General features: G+C 41.3%; 1 protein-coding gene across 13 annotated transcripts in view; it reads right to left on the reverse strand.

The window, feature by feature from the left end:
* Positions 1-18,765, reverse strand: part of TSNARE1 (t-SNARE domain containing 1) — a 757,898-nt gene that overhangs the window by 685,776 nt on the left and 53,357 nt on the right. The window contains exon 2 of one of the 13 annotated variants that reach the window (XM_050940846.1): positions 11,529-11,643. The exons of the other annotated variants lie outside the window; for them this stretch is intronic. The gene's annotated coding sequence lies outside the window, so the exon portion shown is untranslated. The remainder of the gene's footprint in view (positions 1-11,528; positions 11,644-18,765) is intronic. 13 annotated transcript variants of the gene reach the window in all.

The following is an 18,765-nucleotide window of genomic DNA, read 5'->3' on the forward strand; positions in this document are numbered from 1 at the left end:
TGTACTAATAAAGTTTACCTGTGGTTCTGTTCTACTCAGTGAGGTTCAGAGCAGTAGCTGGAACAGAGGGGGTTAAATTAGGTTTATAATGACTAGGAAACTGCAGAATCAATTCTCTTTAGTGCAGCTCTCTTTCAGGGAACTCCTCTGTTGCTATTTTCCTTCAACAAGGGAAAAAAGAAAAAAAAAACCATGTATTAAGGCACTGCTGTTCTACTAGTCCGGCAAGAGAAAAAAGGGAACTCTATCACTGCATCTTCGTATAGACCCAGAACCTGTGGCTACCAGTTGTTTGGCTAATCAGACTGGGAAGGAGAGGAATTTTTGGAAACCAACAGACAATAGCCAACGAATACAGTGCAAGCACTAACAAATACATGGTCAGGAACAATCTTGCACTGTCCAGAGATAGACTAGATAACCAAACAGGCCCCCTCTATCTCCAACAGGCAACCTTCCCATTCACCCAACCTCTACAAGGCAAGTCATCCACCGCTAATAACAATATGGCCAAAAGAACCTGAGTGCCTAAAGTTAAAGCAATGAAACCCATATTTAGACAGCACTTTGGCCTGATTTTGACTATGATTGCTCAGTGAGTCTGAAGAAAAAAAAAATAACCTCGCCCATTTTATGTAAGTACCTCACCCCCTTGAGCTTACGTATTATGCAGGGCAGGCAGGCGGGACGCCAGGCTTGTGTCCCCTGTAAGCTGACATAGTGTCTGTGTCACACACACACACACACACACACACACACACACACACACACAGAGTTTCTGTGTGTCTCTTTCACATTCACCTCCCAACACGCACTTGTATTATTGTTGTTACTTCTTGGTACTCCCTGCAATGCACATATAGTCTCTGTAATTTTATTCTTTCAAAGTGTATTTTAGTGTTTTGACTCGTCTATGCATTTCATAATTTTTATTTCTCTCTTACATTTAAATTTACTTCTTTGAGTTGTGAGTTCTAAAATGCCTAACCTGTCCTAGCTGGATAACTTTTTAAAAATATATATATATATAGGTTTTTTGTTTCTACTGGTGGTGCACATCTGCACATACCTCAGTGCACATAATAAAATTTATTCTGCACATGGATGGAAAAAATTAGAGGGAACATTGCCCCAGAGATGGGGCTGGCAACCACAGCCAGGAGCAGATCCCCAGGCGCGAGGTAGGCAGACGGGACCCCTGGTGCAGGGCAATCAGCCAAGGCCGGGGCCAGGAGAGGAACTGGGTGTCGCTCCCTGCCCTCCCCCTGTAGGGGCTGGTCTGGGCTGCAGCCACGCCACCCCAAACGTTTCTCCGTGCCCTCCTAGGGCAGCACACCATATAGACTGAAAACCTCTGATCCAGACATTTTTGCAATATCCTTCTATTCACTGCATTCTACATTAATAAATTCAGTGAGGTCCTTCCCACTATACTCAATACCTTGTCAGCTGTCATTCAAGTCTACCAACACCAGAAACCCGCTAGGATAAGTAACAATCACTTGTGTTTAACACTTTAATCTTATCCTGCTAATGAACTAGGTCAAGATGAAAATCTCAGTTTACATTATCAGCCATCATGATGTTAAGATAAACAAGCAGTGGATGAATCAAGTTGTTTCCAGTTACCTTTGGATCATAGGAATTGCCATACAGTATCTGAGTGGACCGTCTACTCCAGTATCTCATCACACAGTAGACAGTACTATCTGATTCAGACGGCAGTACAAGAAACCCCGTCATGAACAATTATGGAAGAACTTTACTCTGGGGGAATTCTGCGCCAAAAAATAAAAAAATCTGTGCACATTTTAAAATTCCACAAAATTCTGCATATTTTATTTGTCAAAATAACACAATATAATCATGCCAGTTTCAATTATTTTGGTAATTTATTTCAAACTACCTATCAGCAAGTATGTCTGTAACAAAACAGAGGACAAAAAAAGATTCAGAAAATGTTTTGTGACAAATAGATTCTTTACTAGGCATATTAATACAGAACTCAGAGTAATGATTCAATACAGAAACATATTTCCCGCACTGCTTCTTGGGGGAGTCAAGGGTAACGGAGGAGCCAAGGGAGAGGGAAGTAACTGCTGGGCTGGATCCTGGGAGTGACCCTGGAGGGTTGTTGGGTTTGGGTGGGAAAAGTATGGAATAGTTGGGGAGAAAAGGGGGTGGATTGTTAGGGAGTTGGGGAGCTCTACCATGCAGACCCTGGCTGACCTCTAACCTCTCCTATTCAACAAGGCACATCTGTCAGCCAAACTGTGCTAGTCCTGAACACACAAATGAGTAAAAGACAGCCCCTGGAAACAAAGATTTCATTCTGCAGTTTACGGGAAGCAAAGAAAATATGTATCTATAGATTTTAAGACCATTGCAAAAAAAATCAAGACTTCTACAGTGTGTACACTAAGCTGAAAATTCATCAAACTTTCCAAATAAAGCTCTGTATAACACTACTCATAATACTCAGGTATTAAGAATGCAGCTATAATGATTTATTTATCTCGCACAGCAGCAGGACTTCGCACAAAACCACAAGGGACACAATGCAATGACAATCTTCTCCGTTAATTCAGGAACTATATTTTATTGAATACTTAAAATGCGGTTACATGCTAACAAAATGACATCACGCCATGAGGTTCTATAAATTATTCTCTCTCAGTATTTCCCTACCTGGGAGGCTGAATGAAGTGCTTTGAGATCCCTGAATAAAAGGCATGAGAGATGTGCAAAGGATTCAAATACCAAGCTCTGTTTACAACTCAAAAGATTTTTTTTTTCTAACTGCTAGATCTACAAACTCCATCTCCATGCAGCCTGGCCTTTTAAGCCTCACCTGCACTAAGGAAATTTTACAAACATTGCCCACCATTAACACTGGGTCAGCTCCACTGCTTTTAGCAATGATGCCTTCCTGTAGACAAGTTGTCCGATGCACTTTAAGCACCATGCCAATGAGATGTGCTCTGATAAAAACACTAGCGGATGCAAACCGCAGCGAGCAACAGCGGAAAACTTTTCACAAGAATTCCCTTTTCCCTTAAATCATTACCAGTAGCAAAGATTTGAAGGCTGGAACTCAGCTGACAATTCTGTGAGTGACACATGAGCAAAACAGACTTCAGGTCGCTCGCCCACAATGGAAGTGGCTCTGCAGAGCTAACCAGTAGGAAAACATGTTTTTGTGTTGTAAAGCGAGCAGATGTGAGTCAAGTTACACTGAGTAAGGACTTACACCATTCTCTGACCACAGCTACAATTTGAAGAGGAAATAAACATGTACAAGTGAAATCATCATGCACTAACATATGCAGGATAACAGACTGTCATATATGGCAAATCACCTATTATAAAAACCTGTCAGCAGTGATTTTCAAAGCCGTCTAGGGGATTCAGGCACAGGGAGAGGTTTTCTAAGGCACAGATGGAAGTTAGGTAACTAACTCTTATTTGTACCTTTGAATACATCCCCTATTATGGCACAAATTTCAGTGGAAGTTGCGCATCTACATCCCCTAGGTGACTTTGGGGAAAACGTCGCCATTTATGTCTAGACAAGTGAATATTGCAAAGTTGGAAAAAGCCAGAATACTATGAAGCAGGCAGACAGTTAATATAGTTTGAGGGTAATAACAACTGGTCAGCCTATAGCAGAAGTCACCAAATTGTAGGGCATGTCCCCCTGATGGGGGCATGGAGAAAAGTTTGGGGAGGTACAGCTGCGCTCAGACAGCCCCCACAGGGGGTGAGGAGGCAGTGCCACCTAGCCCTGCTCCACTTCCAGCTCTGCTCTGGCCCCACCCCCAGACTCGGCCCCTGACCGCGGCTCCATTTCCGACCCCAGCCACACTCCAGCCCCAGCCCTGTCTCCACCCCCAGCTGCGGCCCCAATCTCAGTACCCCTTATCCCTGTTCACATCCCCTGCACCCCAGGAGCCGCGGCCCCACTCTCAGTGGCACAGGGGGAGCAGAGAGGGGCAAGGGGGAACATGACTCTGAAAAGTTTGGGGACCACTGGCCTATCATATCTTCCATCAGAGGATCTGTGAGTAGCTTCTGACTAATGTTGAATGCCCTTGTGAAGCAGGTAAGCACTATTTACATTTTACAGGTGAAGAAACTGAGACTAGAGTTACATGGCTTGACCAAGGTCAAAGCTAAAGTCAGAATCAAAGCTGGGATTAAAATCCAAGTTCCTTACATAGGCTCATACTTTCAAAAGGCCTGGCACAAGGTTCCACACAAGAGGCTACTAAAGAAGTTAAGTAGATATGGGGCAAGAGGCAAAGTATTATCATGGACAAAACCTGGCTCAGATACAGAAAGCAAAAAGTAAGATTAAATGGTCAACTGTCATCATCGCAAAATATCAACAGCATGGGGCTGTTCTAGGTCCCGTGTTGTTTAATGTATTTATTAATGAACCGGAGATGGGGGAGAGTAGTGAGATAGCAAAATTTGCAGAAGACAAAGTTATTTAGGTTAATCAGGACCTGAAAAGACAGTGAGGGATTTTAGAGAGACCTAAACAAGCTAGGAGAATGGGCAACATGATGGCAAAAAAATTCACTGTTAATAAATGCAAAGTACTGCACCTGTGGGTGGAAGGGAACAAATCACTTCTACTCCTTATAGGGTCTACATTAAACTTAAGAAAGGGACCTAGGCGTCACTATAGGCAACTCATAGACCTCTGACGAACACGTAGGTGCTGTCAAGATGTTTGATGCACTAGGAATGAGACTGTGAATAATGCAGAGAATATTCTAATGCCTTTATATAAATCAATGGGGTGGCCTCAGCTGGAATACTGTGTGCAGTACATGTCACCCCACCTCAAAATGGATATTGCAGAACTAGGGGGGTGAGGGGTCCAGAGAAGAGTGGTAAGAATGGTCAAGGGCCTGGCGGAAAAAAAACTCCGATGAAGAGAGATTGAAAACGTTAGGATTGTTATCTTAGAGAGAAGATGATTGAGAGGGGACATGATAGAAGTCTAATAAGACAAGAACAAGGGAACATTCAATTTAATTAAAAGGTGAGAAAATCAAAACCGATAAAAGGAAATACTTTTTCACACAACTGTTATTAAACTGTGGAACTCAATGCCACAGGAAACTGTTGAAACCAAGACCTTAACAGGATTCAAAACGGGACTGGACTGTTCCATCTACTTAAAGAATATCCAGAATTATAATTAATTGTAACAAATTTTGGAAGGAATATTAAACCTTGTGTTTCAGGGTTCAAGCCAGTTATCAACTATTAGAGAGGTGAATGAGACCTAATGTGGACAGCAAATTATCCCTCGCCTACGTACAGTGGGATTCTTGCATCTTCTTTTGAAGTATCTAGTGCTTGCCCCTGCCAGAGACAGGATATTGGACTAGATGGACCTTGAGTCTGATCCAGTCTGACAATTCCTATGTCCTTATAATTACAAACCTCACTGTACCACACAAAGAAAGTAAGATGCCAATCCGCTCTTAATCACTCTATGTAACTACAACTCTATATTTTATTAAAATGACAATGTTTTGTGCTTGAGACATTTGCCCAGATGAGTTGTTAAGTACATATCTTTAGGCTTAGTATCAATCGACTTTTTTTATAATTTTGATAGATATTGATGTTTATTTTTAACCTTTTTTTTATTTTTATCAATTTAAAATCTCACAGTTCCAGGAAATTACGGAGACAGGTCAGACAAAAATTATTTAATGACAGTAGACATTGAGATTCAAAAAGTTGAAGCTTAACTGTTAAAACACAAATTGTCAACATCACGTCAAAATATACAAAGTAAATATCCTGAAATCAAATGCTAATAAGTTCTCAAGCAGTTCTTACATTACCTATCTATAAATTTCAATTATTATAGACATTTTGTCAGTGTGTGTGTGTAAGGTGAAATCGACGTTTGCTGACATTTACCGATAAAAATCTAATCCTTCCTAGACTACAGATACTAAATAAGTATTGAGACTGAGGAATACAACGTTAGGCTGCACATTTGAGTTACTGTTGCCTGCATTATCACTTCAATGCTTTAAAAAAAAGCTGTCGTGTTCTCTGCTAGCAAACTTAGGTGGGATGGAGTAAGTGGTTATTACAGGCAAAAGTCTGTATAGCTGCTGATGTACTTGAGACGGGAGTAAAAAAGTCATTTACATCAGATAGGAAATTCTGCCTCTCCATACCTCCCGACAATTCACTAATTTTCATAACATTTCAAGTTGCCTTTCTGCAAACTTTTCTTTTACCGTTCTGGTGAAACAACTAAGCGATGGTAAATTCTTGTGGACTGGTAAATGTCACAAGCACAGTTCAGCTGTTCTTGGAAGATTCTTTCATAAACGTTTAAAAGGACAATTAATTAAATGCAGAGCTAAGTGCTAAAGGTCTGTTGCTGAGCCTGGGCTGTGTAACAGAATGCCCCAAATTATCTATTGAAGGAGGTTGTGATCCAAATTCTTCTCTGCATTTGTGGGGGTAAAAGGGGGTGAAAAAAAAAAAAAAAGAAAACTAGCTTCAAAACAATCCAGAGGCAGCCGTGCTATAAGAGACTGAAAATTATCTTTTTGAACAACAGAAAGCCCGAAAATAAATCCTAAACTGCCTCCATTGTGATGGAATGAGGAGGATTAAATGTTCAGAACAGAGGATGCCCGTGTATTTGGAAAGGCGAGGAAGAAGTAAATCTCTGTTCATGTTCTCTAATAACTTAGCCAAATAGCCTCCAAGGAAAAAAAAACAAAAACCACCAATGGAATAGCCAAAATATCTGGAAGTTCACACTCTAAAAAGAGGCACTGAAGAAGGCCAGGAGAGATCTTTACTACCAGCAAACAGCTTACCATGTATTGAAGACCTTCTTCGGCAACTGGCAAGCACTGGGACGGACACGGCCTGCTCACCCCATGTTCCAGAATGTGGTAGTAGATGTTAAAAGTGGTTGGACTCCAAGGTGTCCTTCTGTATGTCTGCCAGTTGCATGTTCATTCCACCATTATGGAGGTACTTTACAATTTATTTTCAGACTTTCTGTTAAAAAAATAATTTTCAGCTTCTTATAGCACGGCTGCCTCCAGAGTGATTTGAAGCAGGATTTTTGTTTGGTTTGTTTTGTTCTGTCCCAACCTCCCAAATGCAGAGAGGAAATTGGATCATAACCTCCATCCAACAGACAATTTGGGGCATTCTGTCACACTGACCGGATTCCGCGGCAGACCTTTAGCACATAGCACTGCATTTGATTAATTGTTCTTTTAAATGTTTATGAAGGAATCTTACAAGAACAGCTGAACTGTGCTTGTGACATTTACCCAACCACAAGAATTTACTGTCGCTTAGTTGTTTCACCAGAACTGAAAAAGATAAACACGCAAAAAGGAAACTTGAAATGTTACAAACCTTAATGAATTGTCGGGAGGTACGGAGTGGTAAAATGTCCTCATTTCTTCTTCAACTGGCAGGCATGAGGAAGGACATATCCTGCTCATTTCCCATTCCAGAATATGGCAGCAGATGTTGAAAGTGGTTGGACTTCAGTCATTAGCTGAAGTGAACCAATGACTGCTCTCTCCTCCCATCAAGCTAGTCCCAATAGCTGATGAGCTCCTGTCATAAACAGATAGCTAAGGGTTAATGTCTCTTACACCTGGAAAGAGGTAACCTGAAGCACCTGACCAGAGGACCAATCAGGAAACCAGACTTTTTCAGGTCTGGGTGGAGGGAAGTTTGTGTCTGAGTTCTTTGTCTTCTGCCTGTCTCTCTCTCGGCTATGGGAGGATTTCTGTCTCTTGCTTTCTAATCTTCTGTTTCCAAGTTGTAAGTACAAATATAGTAAGGCAGTAAGGTTTCTATTGTTTTCTTTTGTATTTACATGGGTATAGTTGCTGGAATGCTTTGAATTGTATTATTTTTGAATAAGGCTGTTTATTCATATTTCTTTTAAGCAATTGACCCTGTATTTGTCACAGAGAGACCATTTTTATGTATTTTTCTTTCTTTTTATATAAAGCTTTCTTTTTAAGACCTGTTGGAGTTTTCTTTAGTGGGGAACTCCAGGGAATTGAGTCTGTGCTCACCAGGGAATTGTTGGGGGAAGAAGTCAGGGGGAAATCTGTGTGTGTTAGATTTACTAGCCTGACTTTGCATTCCCTCTGGGTGAGGAGGGAAGAGAGATTAGCTCTCGGTACTTCTGTTTTCCAAGGCTGGAAACAGGGAGGGTGGAATCCCTCTGTTTAGATTCACAGAGCTTGCTTCTGTGTATCTCTCCAGGAACACCTGGAGGGGGGAAGGGAAATGGTTTATTCCCCTTTGTTGTGAGACTCAAGGAATCTGAGTCTTGGGGTCCCCCAGGGAAGGTTTTGGGGAGACCACAGTGAGCTAGGCACTGTATAATTCTTAGCTGGTGGCAGCAATTACCAGGTCCAAGCTGGTAACTAAGCTTGGAGGTTTTCATGCTAACCCCCATATTTTGGACGCTAAGATCCAAATCTGGGACTAGGTTATGACAGCTCTTTCCAGTCACTGCAGGTGATGTGGAAATAGCGAAGCTTAAAGAAGATTTATATAGATCTCTCTCTCTCTATAGGGAGGGATACATAATCAATGACCAGAGCTAATTTTATTTGATAGAGCCAAGCCCCAGATCCATTTCCTCTACTGCATCCAAACCCATCAAAGTTGTTAACGACAGTCACGCAAACATATCTTGCCGGTATGGCCTTTAAGAGCTTGGGCCTTTACCGTTAACTGAAGTGCAAACCTCAGAGCTGGGAAGAACACACTGTGCAGGGAATTAGTAATATAATACGTAATCATTCACCTCTAGGTCATCAATTCATGTCCATCCCCAATCAGGAGACTAAACGCAGTTCAATGTCTGGTGATGACAAGTGTACAGTTAGCATCAGTCATGTCCAGATCACACATGTCATCATTGCAATCATCACTAACTGGCACCTTCGTCGAAATTCTCGTCAAAGGCCAAAGGAAAGAATGGGCATGTAAACTCTTACTCTAGAGATGGTCTTTCCAGGCTGGAGTTGGAGCACATTGTCTGAGCAGCATGAGGCATCTTTCCCATGTTGAGGTAACTTTGTATGATGTTCCTATTCTGTGAATACAACTGGTCAAAAAGTTTTGAAATTTCCACCAACAAAAGATTCAGAATTCCCCTGTCCCCAGTCTTTGAGCAGTGCTAGCTCTAGATTTCAGCCTTGAAGAATGACCATCTGGGACTTTCTTTCAGCACTAAATTCACTTGTATGAAAAGACTCATAATTTGCTACAGTATGTACTGCTAACACAACCACTGAGAACATTGCTAGAACACTGCATTCCATTTAGACTACCAGGTTGTAATAAAGATATCATAGAATCATAGACTTTACGGTCAGAAGGGACCATTACGATCATCTAGTCCGACCTCGTGCACAATGCAGGCCACAGAATCTCAACCACTCCTTTAACAAACCCCTAACCTATGTCAGAGCCACTGAAGTCCTCAAATCATGGTTTAAAGACTTCAAGGTACAGATAATCCTCCAGCAAGTGACCAGTGCCCCACGCTGCAGAAGAAGGAGAAAAACCTCAGGGACTCTGCCAATCTGGCCTGGAGGAAAATTCCTTCTTGATCCCAAATATGGTGATCAGCTAAACCCTGAGCATGTGGGTAAGACTCAGTAGCCAGACACCCAGGAAGGAATTCTCTGTAGTAACTCAGATCCCACCTCATCTAACATTCCATCACAGGCCATTTGGCATATTTACCACTGATAGTCAAAGATCAATTAATTGCCAAAATTAGGCTATCCCATCATACCATCCCCTCTATAAACTTATCAGGCTTAGTCTTGAAGCCAGATATGTCTTTTTCCTCCACTGCTCCCCTTGGAAGGCTGTTCCAGAACTTCACTCCTGATGGTTAGAAACCTTCGTCTAATTTCAAGTCTAAACTTCCTGATGGCCAGTTTACATCCATTTGTTCTTGTGTCCACATTGGTACTGAGCTTAAATAATTCCTCTCCCTCTCTGATATTTATCCCTCCGATATATTTATAGAGAGCAATCATATCTCTCCTCAGCCTTATTTTGGTTAGGCGAAACAAGCCGAACTCTTTGAGTCTCCTTTCATAAGACAGGTTTTCCATTCCTTGGATCATCCTAGCAGCCCTTCTCTATAACTGTTCCAGTTTGAATTCATCCTTCTTAAACATGGGGGACAAGAACTGCACACAGTATTCCAGAAGAGGTCTCACCAGTGCTTTGCATAAGGTACTAACACCTCCTTATCTCTACTGGAAATACCTCACCTGATGCACCCCAAGACCGCATTAGCTTTTTTCACGGCCATATCACATTGGGAACTCATAGTCATCCTGTGATCAACCAATACTCCTAGGTCCTTCTCCTCCTCTGTTATTTCCAACTAATGCGTCTCCAGCTTATAACAAAAATTCTTGTTATTAATCCCTAAATGCATGACCTTCCACTTTTCACTATTAAATTTCATCCTATTACTTTTACTCCAGTTCACGAGGTCATCCAGATCTTCCTGTATGATATCCCGGTCCTTCTCTGTATTAGCAATACCTCCCAGCTTTGTGTCATCCGCAAACTTTATTAGCACATTTCCACTTTTTGTGCCAAGGTCAGTAATAAAAAAATTAAATTAGATTGGTCCCCAAACCGATCCCTGAGGGACTCCACTAGTCACCTCCCTCCAGCCTGATAGTTCTCCTTTCAGTACAACCCGTTGTAGTCTCCCCTTTAACCAGTTCCTTATCCACATTTCAATTTTCATATTGATCCTCATCTTTTCCAATTTAACTAATAATTCCCCATGTGCAACCATATCAAATGTCTTACTGAAATCAAGGTAAATTAGATCCACTGCATTTCCATTGTCTAAAAAATCTGTTACCTTCTCAAAGAAGGAGATCAGGTTGGTTTGGCATGATCTACCTTTTGTAAAATCACGTTGTCCCAATTACCATTGACCTCAATGTCCTTAACTACTTTCTCCTTCAAAAATTTTTCCAAGACCTTACATACTACAGATGTCAAACTAACAGGCCTGCAGTTACCTGGATCACTTTTTTTTCCTTTCTTAAAAATAGAAACTATGTTAGCAATTCTCCAGTCATATGGTACAACACCTGAGTTTACAGATTGATAAACTGAAGACAATAGAAAGGCACCAACAATACATATATATATATATATATATTTTTTTTTACAATGTCACTTTGCTTAAAAAGGAGCTAATCACATGTTATTTAGGTTCCCTTCAGACCAGCTTTCAGTCTAGAACAGAGAACGTGCTGGTCTCAGAAGCTGAAGACCTCCTTCCAGCAACGTGCAAAGGTCAGATTCTGGAGTCCTGGGGATACTCATCTGAACATGAGCCTCCAGTGCAACACTGTGGCCAAAAGAACTAATCTGATCTTGGGATCTATAAACAGGAGAATACTAAGTAGGAACAGGGAAGGCATATTGATTACCTCTGCATTTACTTCTGGTGCAACGAGTCCTGGAATACTGTGTTCAGTTCTGGTGTCCACAATTCAAGAAGGGTGTTGATATATTGGAGAGGGTTCAGAGAAGAGCCACCAGAATCTTTAGAGGATTAAAAAACAAGCCCTATAGTTAGACTCCAAGAACAAATATTTGACAGCGAGCTCTTCAACCTAGCAGAGAAAGGCATAACACAATCCAGGGGCTGAAAGCTGAAGCTAGACAAATTCACAGACTGGAAATAAGGCATGAATGTTTAAACAGTAAGGGTAATTAACCATTGGAACAATAAAAGATAATTTCTATTTGAACTAGAGAATAAATCAGAGAAGTCCTATGGTCTGTGCTATACAGGAGGTCAGACTAGATGATCACACTGGTCCCTTCTGGCCTTATCATCTCTGAATCTCTAAGTGGATTGTTTTAGACACATCAACTGCCCTTGATACTGTCGGCTATGAGGTTTTGTTAACTTCCCTGCAAATCTTGAATTTGAAGAGATCACTTAGTTTATTCTTCCCTCCTGAAGCTAGAGGGTAGCATTGGTCAAGTACTCACAAGCCTTGAGGGATCTAGTGCCAAGAAATGCATAGGGATCTATTTTGTCAAACAGGGAGGCAAAGTGGATGAGGGTCTGCAGGCGGAAAATGTGATTATCTGTGCTTGGCTGCCATTATTAAACAGATGACATACAACTCTGTCAGTGGCCTAGACTGTGCAGTGTCTTCGCTGTCCCAGCTGTGATCAGGACTGGAGTATTTCACACGGTAGTCCAAGACGAGAGCAAAAAAGCTCTCAACAAATTCAATTCAAACAAGGAGTTCAGAGAGGAACTCATGTATCTCTAAAACAAAGATGATCATGCCACCTGGTAAAGGTGGTACTTGGTCACATCTAGTCTCTGTAACTCCACTTGGTAATGTCAACAATGTTTCATTTAACGTAGCTAGTAGGTGGAACCACACAGTTGTGCAATTGAAGAAAGCAATCTTGGAAACTCCAAGGATCAGCATCCCCAAAATATTCTTCCTAGTGCTCTTATATCACCTCTTCATACCACATGTAGGTTACAACAATCTGACTCGGTCAACCCCTTTCGCGTTTATTGGTAGACTACAGTTTTCTAAGCAAGAATTGTTTAGCTGATGTATTTAGATTTCCTGCCATGCAGCAGTACTGAATACATGAACAGAAAGAGAGGTTCTGGTGAGCCTTAATTATGTTCAGGAGGTGTGCTTTAAATCATGAATAAACCACTATCTGAGTTTGGAAGAGAAAACAGACCTTGCCAGCATTGCTGAGAATTGGTTTTACTTGTTTTCTTAAAAATACACGCTTATTCATAAATGTTCTTAGTGCTTTGACATACAAATACAAACCATCTTTAACTACAAAAGCCAATACAGCAATTTATCCAAACGAAAAGGGAGAGGAGACACCTCTGCTCAGTCACTGATCCCATCCACAAACACATTCAAGCTGCTCCCCACACCCCCAAAATCCTGAGATTGAGAGAGACATTCCAGCATACCCGGAATGTCAACAGATTTGGGTTATTTTGCACCAAGAGGTGTGGGAGAGGCCCATCATGGAATACATCTTGTCAGCAGTTCCCTCCCACTTAAAATAAGAGATCTCCAGCCGATGCAAACCCAGAAAGGCATCAGCATGAGCCAGAAAGAAGAAAACAGGTGGCAGAAGAGCATTCCCGCTTCTCACCCCAGGCACCACTGCAAAAGAATCTTCTCACCATATTAAATAAATAAACAAACCCTAAAACACACTCAATATTATCTACAAAGTTAAGGACAGAAGGAGTCAAGAAATCCTACTTACTCAACTACAGATCCCCAGATGAAGATCCCATAGACTTCTTAGGGGATCTAACAGACCTGCCATCCCTGTGTCATTCCTCAGAGTCCTTTAAGGCTTTTTGCTGCTCTTCAGTGAATTGTCTGACTTTTTTTTGGTATTGACAGCCCAAGAACTGTACACTATCTTTCAAGTGTGGTTGCACCAGAGCTATACAACAAAAAAGACCAGCAGCTCCTTGGTTCACATAATGATGCATCTCCATGTAAAAGCATCTGGAGAAAACTAATGATTCCAATAAAGCAACCACATTAAGGGCGGATACAATCATATACATATTTGCTTTGGGCTCCAATGCACCTCAGCCCCTCTATTCTCTACATATGGCACATTATAGTCTAGAGTCTCCTGCAGGTTGTAATACTTTGGTCGCATTTCGGTTCTTGGGTTAGTGTGCAGGTGCTGGCTGGTGAGAGTAGCCTGTGATATACAGGAGGTCAGACAAGATGATTTATTGGTCCCTTCTGGCCTTGAACTCTATGACATTTTAGAAAGATCCAAAGATATTTAACCCTAACCATAGTTCCATAATTTCAGAGCCTGTGAATACTTTACTGTTCACTTGCCCGCTAGCTGATACCTGAGAATCCATCACCCCCTCCCTTTCTAGAGGTAACACCATATCTGCTGAACTACAACATGAAATACCCAAATGCAACATGAAAAAAAGCCAATCACATTTTCAGCCCTCATGCAGATTCATGAGAACAAGCTGTGTCATCATCACTGCTCCTCCATGCAAAACCCCAGAGGCCAGCACATCTCCCCATAAAAAAACTTCTCTGTATTTGAGATACTGGACTACATGGTAAAAGAGTCTGCTCCTTTGGTTTCTAGTTTTATCTGAGAACTTGATTCCAAGAGCTCCCAGAACTTCCGCTGAGGGTTGCAGGTTGTTACATTATTAATTTAATGGTAACATAAGAAAGAGGCTTTGAGACTAACCTTTTGGTGACTATTATTGTCCAACAGAAAGACTGTACTCACATTCTCCTTGGTTCCCACAGAAGTCAGTGCAACCAGGGGGTTGCCTGTGACAGCAGCAGACTGGACTCAATGACCCAAGAGGTCCCATCTAGTCCTAGGTCCTAATGTCCCATTGGTACTACTCTTGCCCACATAATTAAGGAACTTGCTGTACTGAGGCTCTGATTTCTTAATAAAAGTGTCACTAAAAAAAAAAAAAAGGCAGCTGAAGTTAGGAGCAACTTCTTAAGAAGAGGTAGGGAGAATACCAGCCATTAAGGAAAGATTAAAGGGATAGATGGAAAGAAAAACTAAACTTCAATCTCACCCACTCATCTCATCCAGGAGCATCAATATTACAAGCTCACACAAACCTCTGGCTGAGGCCTCACCCACTTCCTCTTGAAAAGCTTGGTAACATGTCAGACGTATCTTCTCAAACATGCTTTGCAAATAAACCCACTGCTTTCCAGCTGGAGCAGGATTAATCATAGATTCAAATCAATACTCTATAAAAGAAAAGTACTTGGCACATGAAGTCCATTGAAAGTCTACAGCAGGAACTTTAAGGGGAGGAATAAAATATGTCACAATCCATACCTGGAAAAATAAATGTTCTCCTAGAGTGTCAGAGTCTTCTAAGGACATTTCTAAGCACTGCTATACAATACAGTCTGCCCTTCAAACCTATCTTCTTGTTTTCAAAAGCCTCTATTAAGTTATCACTACTTAGTTCATGGACTTTCCCTCCCTCGCTGGTACAAGAACCTTCCTGGAACATTATTCCCCTTTCAAACATCACCCTGTTCTGCCATTAGAAGGACTCGCATGCAATTCAAGGAAATAAAGGACAATGATATGAAAAACACTAGAGCATGGTTTTCTAAAGGAATATCAGAGTTCGTATCGCAGGCTGTGAGCATGTGTTTAACAACCAATTGGAAACTGTTGTCTGATTCAGTGCTTCCAAGTAACTCCTGACTGGGCACAGGGCATTATGGCACCAAATAACAGACATCTCTTACCATATCAGATGGTTACCTGCCCTACCTGCCTGAACCTTCTCATTGCCTCTTCTTCCATCAAACTAACGTGTGTGTGGACAGGACTATGCAAAATACAGTTGTATTGCATTATCCAAAATACACTGGTGCACTAGAAGAAGTTGCAATGGCATCTGGCAGTCAGCTCACTGAATCAATATATGGTAGCTTTTAGATCCGGTGGAGTGGAGAGCCGCACACATTCAGAGATAAAAGTGTTAAAGTTCCACACGACTGAAGCTGTTGCTGTGCACGGAATGGAATGCAGTTTCTAATATTAGGTTTTATTCTGCTGTAATTTCTTCAGAATGCTCTCAATTTTCAAAGCACTTTACAAACATTTAATTAATCCTCTTTAATCTCTATGAGGCAGCTGAGTACTGTCACCTCCATTTTAACTGCAAGAAAATGTTCAGTGATTTAACTTATGACCACAAAGACACACTATGTCAGAATCAGTTTCAGGATATCAGAGTTTCTACTACCTAGTCCTCTAAGACTCCATCCCTCTCTTGCAATAAGCCAGATCTCTTTCTATTCCAGACATAGCCTTAGAAACTAGATGTTTCCATCTCAATGGACTTTTTTCCCCTTGCAAGTGTTGTTGTTTTAAAAACAGTAATATAAGGATTTCTGTAATTATTATTTATTCAGTCTATAGAACCAAAAGTTTGCCACGTTGGTTTTCGGCTGAGTAAAATGCAAGGTCCCTGTTTCCAACCTAAACAGAATGGGAGATGAGGATGGGATGCATCAATAAGCAAATCAAGCGGTGATGTCTAACTGGCCTCTTGACAGTTCCATGGTTTTCATGATTGTGTTATTCCTTAGAATAGAGGAAGAGCCAATGTAGAAATTAAGGCCCCCAAATTATGAATTATTGCTATTTAAGAATTTCCAAGGTGTCAAGGCTGTTTAGAAAAGACAGCACATAGGGCTGAGAGAAAAAAAATAAAGGTCTAACAGCTAGATTTTTTTCAATAGTCAGGAAATTTAGAGTTGCTGCAGCCTTCTGAATGAGTGTACTCCTTGTGCAGCTAAAGAGGAGCCCCTTTTTTCCCTGGCTGTGAAAAATTAAATTCTATCAAACACTAAGGTATCATATGTGTCAGACACAGCAGGCAAATGGGGAACTTGATGAAATATAATGATTAAATGAAGTTATATGTATAAAAGGGTAGTTGATTATAAGTGATATAACTTTGGGCAAAATATTGTAAACTTTAATGATGGGGTTTACCTCTTGGGAAATCCTGTTGGGGGGAGAAAAGGGGACTGTTCTTTTTGCAGATACAGACGAACATGGCTGCTACTCTGAAACCTGTGTTCATGTTGATTTCTTTAGTTTAGTCAAGTGAAGGGGTAAGGCTAATATTTGCAATCAAGCATGCTTATGTCATCAAGTTAGTGAAATACACCTATGCCAAAAGAAGCAGTAAAAAAAAGGAACTTAAACCAAATACTATGTTTACAAGGACACCTGATCACAGAGTGTAATAATCAGAAATGTAACTGTTTGATCAATAAAATCCAGATTCAGCTCAGCCTATACACTAAGGTCCCACCATTGTTGTTAAAACAAGGAGACCAGGAATGGAAAATTCTTGGAATGTTTCAGCCTGCCGGAGAACCACCGTTCTTGAAGTGATTTTGCGTTGTATGAAGGATTCTTAAAACAAGTTTAAAGAGCATCAAGAACAGGGAGGGACTTTGTATAAATTATATGAATTTTAAACTAGACATTTCAGCAGCTAGCAGAGTTTGGAAGGAGAAACGACAATTTGAGCACGCATAACTGCAAATTTGGCCCAGGGATCCACCCCAGTGGAAGCCCACAGAAAGCAACTTGGAGAGGTAAGTTGCTGACCAGAACTTGCACAGTGGCTGGTTTGCTGTGTCCCAGGATGGTTGTACCAACAGGTATGGCCTAATTTGTCTTATGTAAGCAGGTGTGACAAGATGCGTTGCACAAAGATGGGAAAATATCAGCCCCAGTTGCAAGAACTCAAATGGTGACATTTCATTCCCTGACTGGATGGTGAGAGCAGACAACTCAACTTCCAAGGAGAGAGATGGGGGAAAACATACCTGACTTCAAGACTGAGTTTGAGAAGTTTATAGAGGGGATGGTACGATGAGACTGCCTATAATGGCATGTAGCCAATCTGCAATTGTTAGCAGCAAATATCTCCAGTGGCTGGTGATGGGACACTAAATGGGGAGAGCTCTGAGTTGCTATAGAGAATTCTTTCCCGGGTGTCTGGCTGGTGGGTCTTGCCCACATGTTCAGGGTCCAACTGATTACCATATTTGGGGTTGGGAAGGAATTTTTCCTCCGGTCAGATTGCCAGACTCTGGGAGGTTTTTGCCTTCTGCTGCAGCGTGGGGCATGGGTCATCTGCAGTTTTAAACTAGTGTAAATAGTGGATTCTCTGTAACTTGGGAGTTTTTAAACCATGATTTCAGGATGTAAGTAACTCAGCCAGAGGTTATGGATCTATTACTGGAGTGGGTGGATGAGGTTTTGTGGTCTACAATGCGCAGGAGGTCAGACTAGATGATCACGATAGTCCTTTCTGACCTTAAAGACTATGAGTCTAGGAGACACCTGGGAGAAGACTGAGGTCTTGGGCTGACCATCTGGGAGTCCTCCTTGTGACTTCAAGTCCCTATCTCGGAGAGGCACCTTTGACTGTCTATTTTCTATCAATTCAGTTTGCCTGACAGTGCACCAGGAAAAGACAATTATGTCCATCCTTCACTCCAGCTGTGTTTGCAGTGTCAACTCCTGCTGTGAACAGTAACTGAGCTGAAAAGCTGACAGATGAGCAAAGATCTGGTGATGAGTAACACCCAGACTTTTTCTTGGGTGACAACCCTAATCAATCAGTTGACCACTTCCTGAAAGTGGGTGCCTAATTAGTAAGGAAGTGTGCATGCTTATGTATGTGCTTTAAAGATTGTCACAGAGTACGTCTGTTTCCTTGTTTTGTAACAGCTTCCAATTGAGATTGTTGTAAAGTGGCTTTAAAACTAAACAAATTACTGTTGTTAGCTAAGTTTGTAGAACACGGTCTACTGTCGGTAATGATTTCATAGTCTTTCAAGTTCCAGGTGTATACAGACATAAAATGAGACCAAGTGTGAAAGCTTCTTGCACTGCACTCACTCTATACAGTTTGTCATAAATGTAGGAGTTTATGTGAGATAAGAGTGTTAGTAAGACACTGCAGTTAATATAATTTGTAGGAAAGTAGATTAGAAAGCACTGACTGCTAGAAATCCATTGGGAAGATGACTTTAGTGAGCTGGCAGATACATAAATAACTGACCAAACTGTTGT

Source organism: Gopherus flavomarginatus, chromosome 2, assembly GCF_025201925.1.
Source record: "Gopherus flavomarginatus isolate rGopFla2 chromosome 2, rGopFla2.mat.asm, whole genome shotgun sequence".
NCBI lineage: Eukaryota > Metazoa > Chordata > Testudines > Testudinidae > Gopherus > Gopherus flavomarginatus.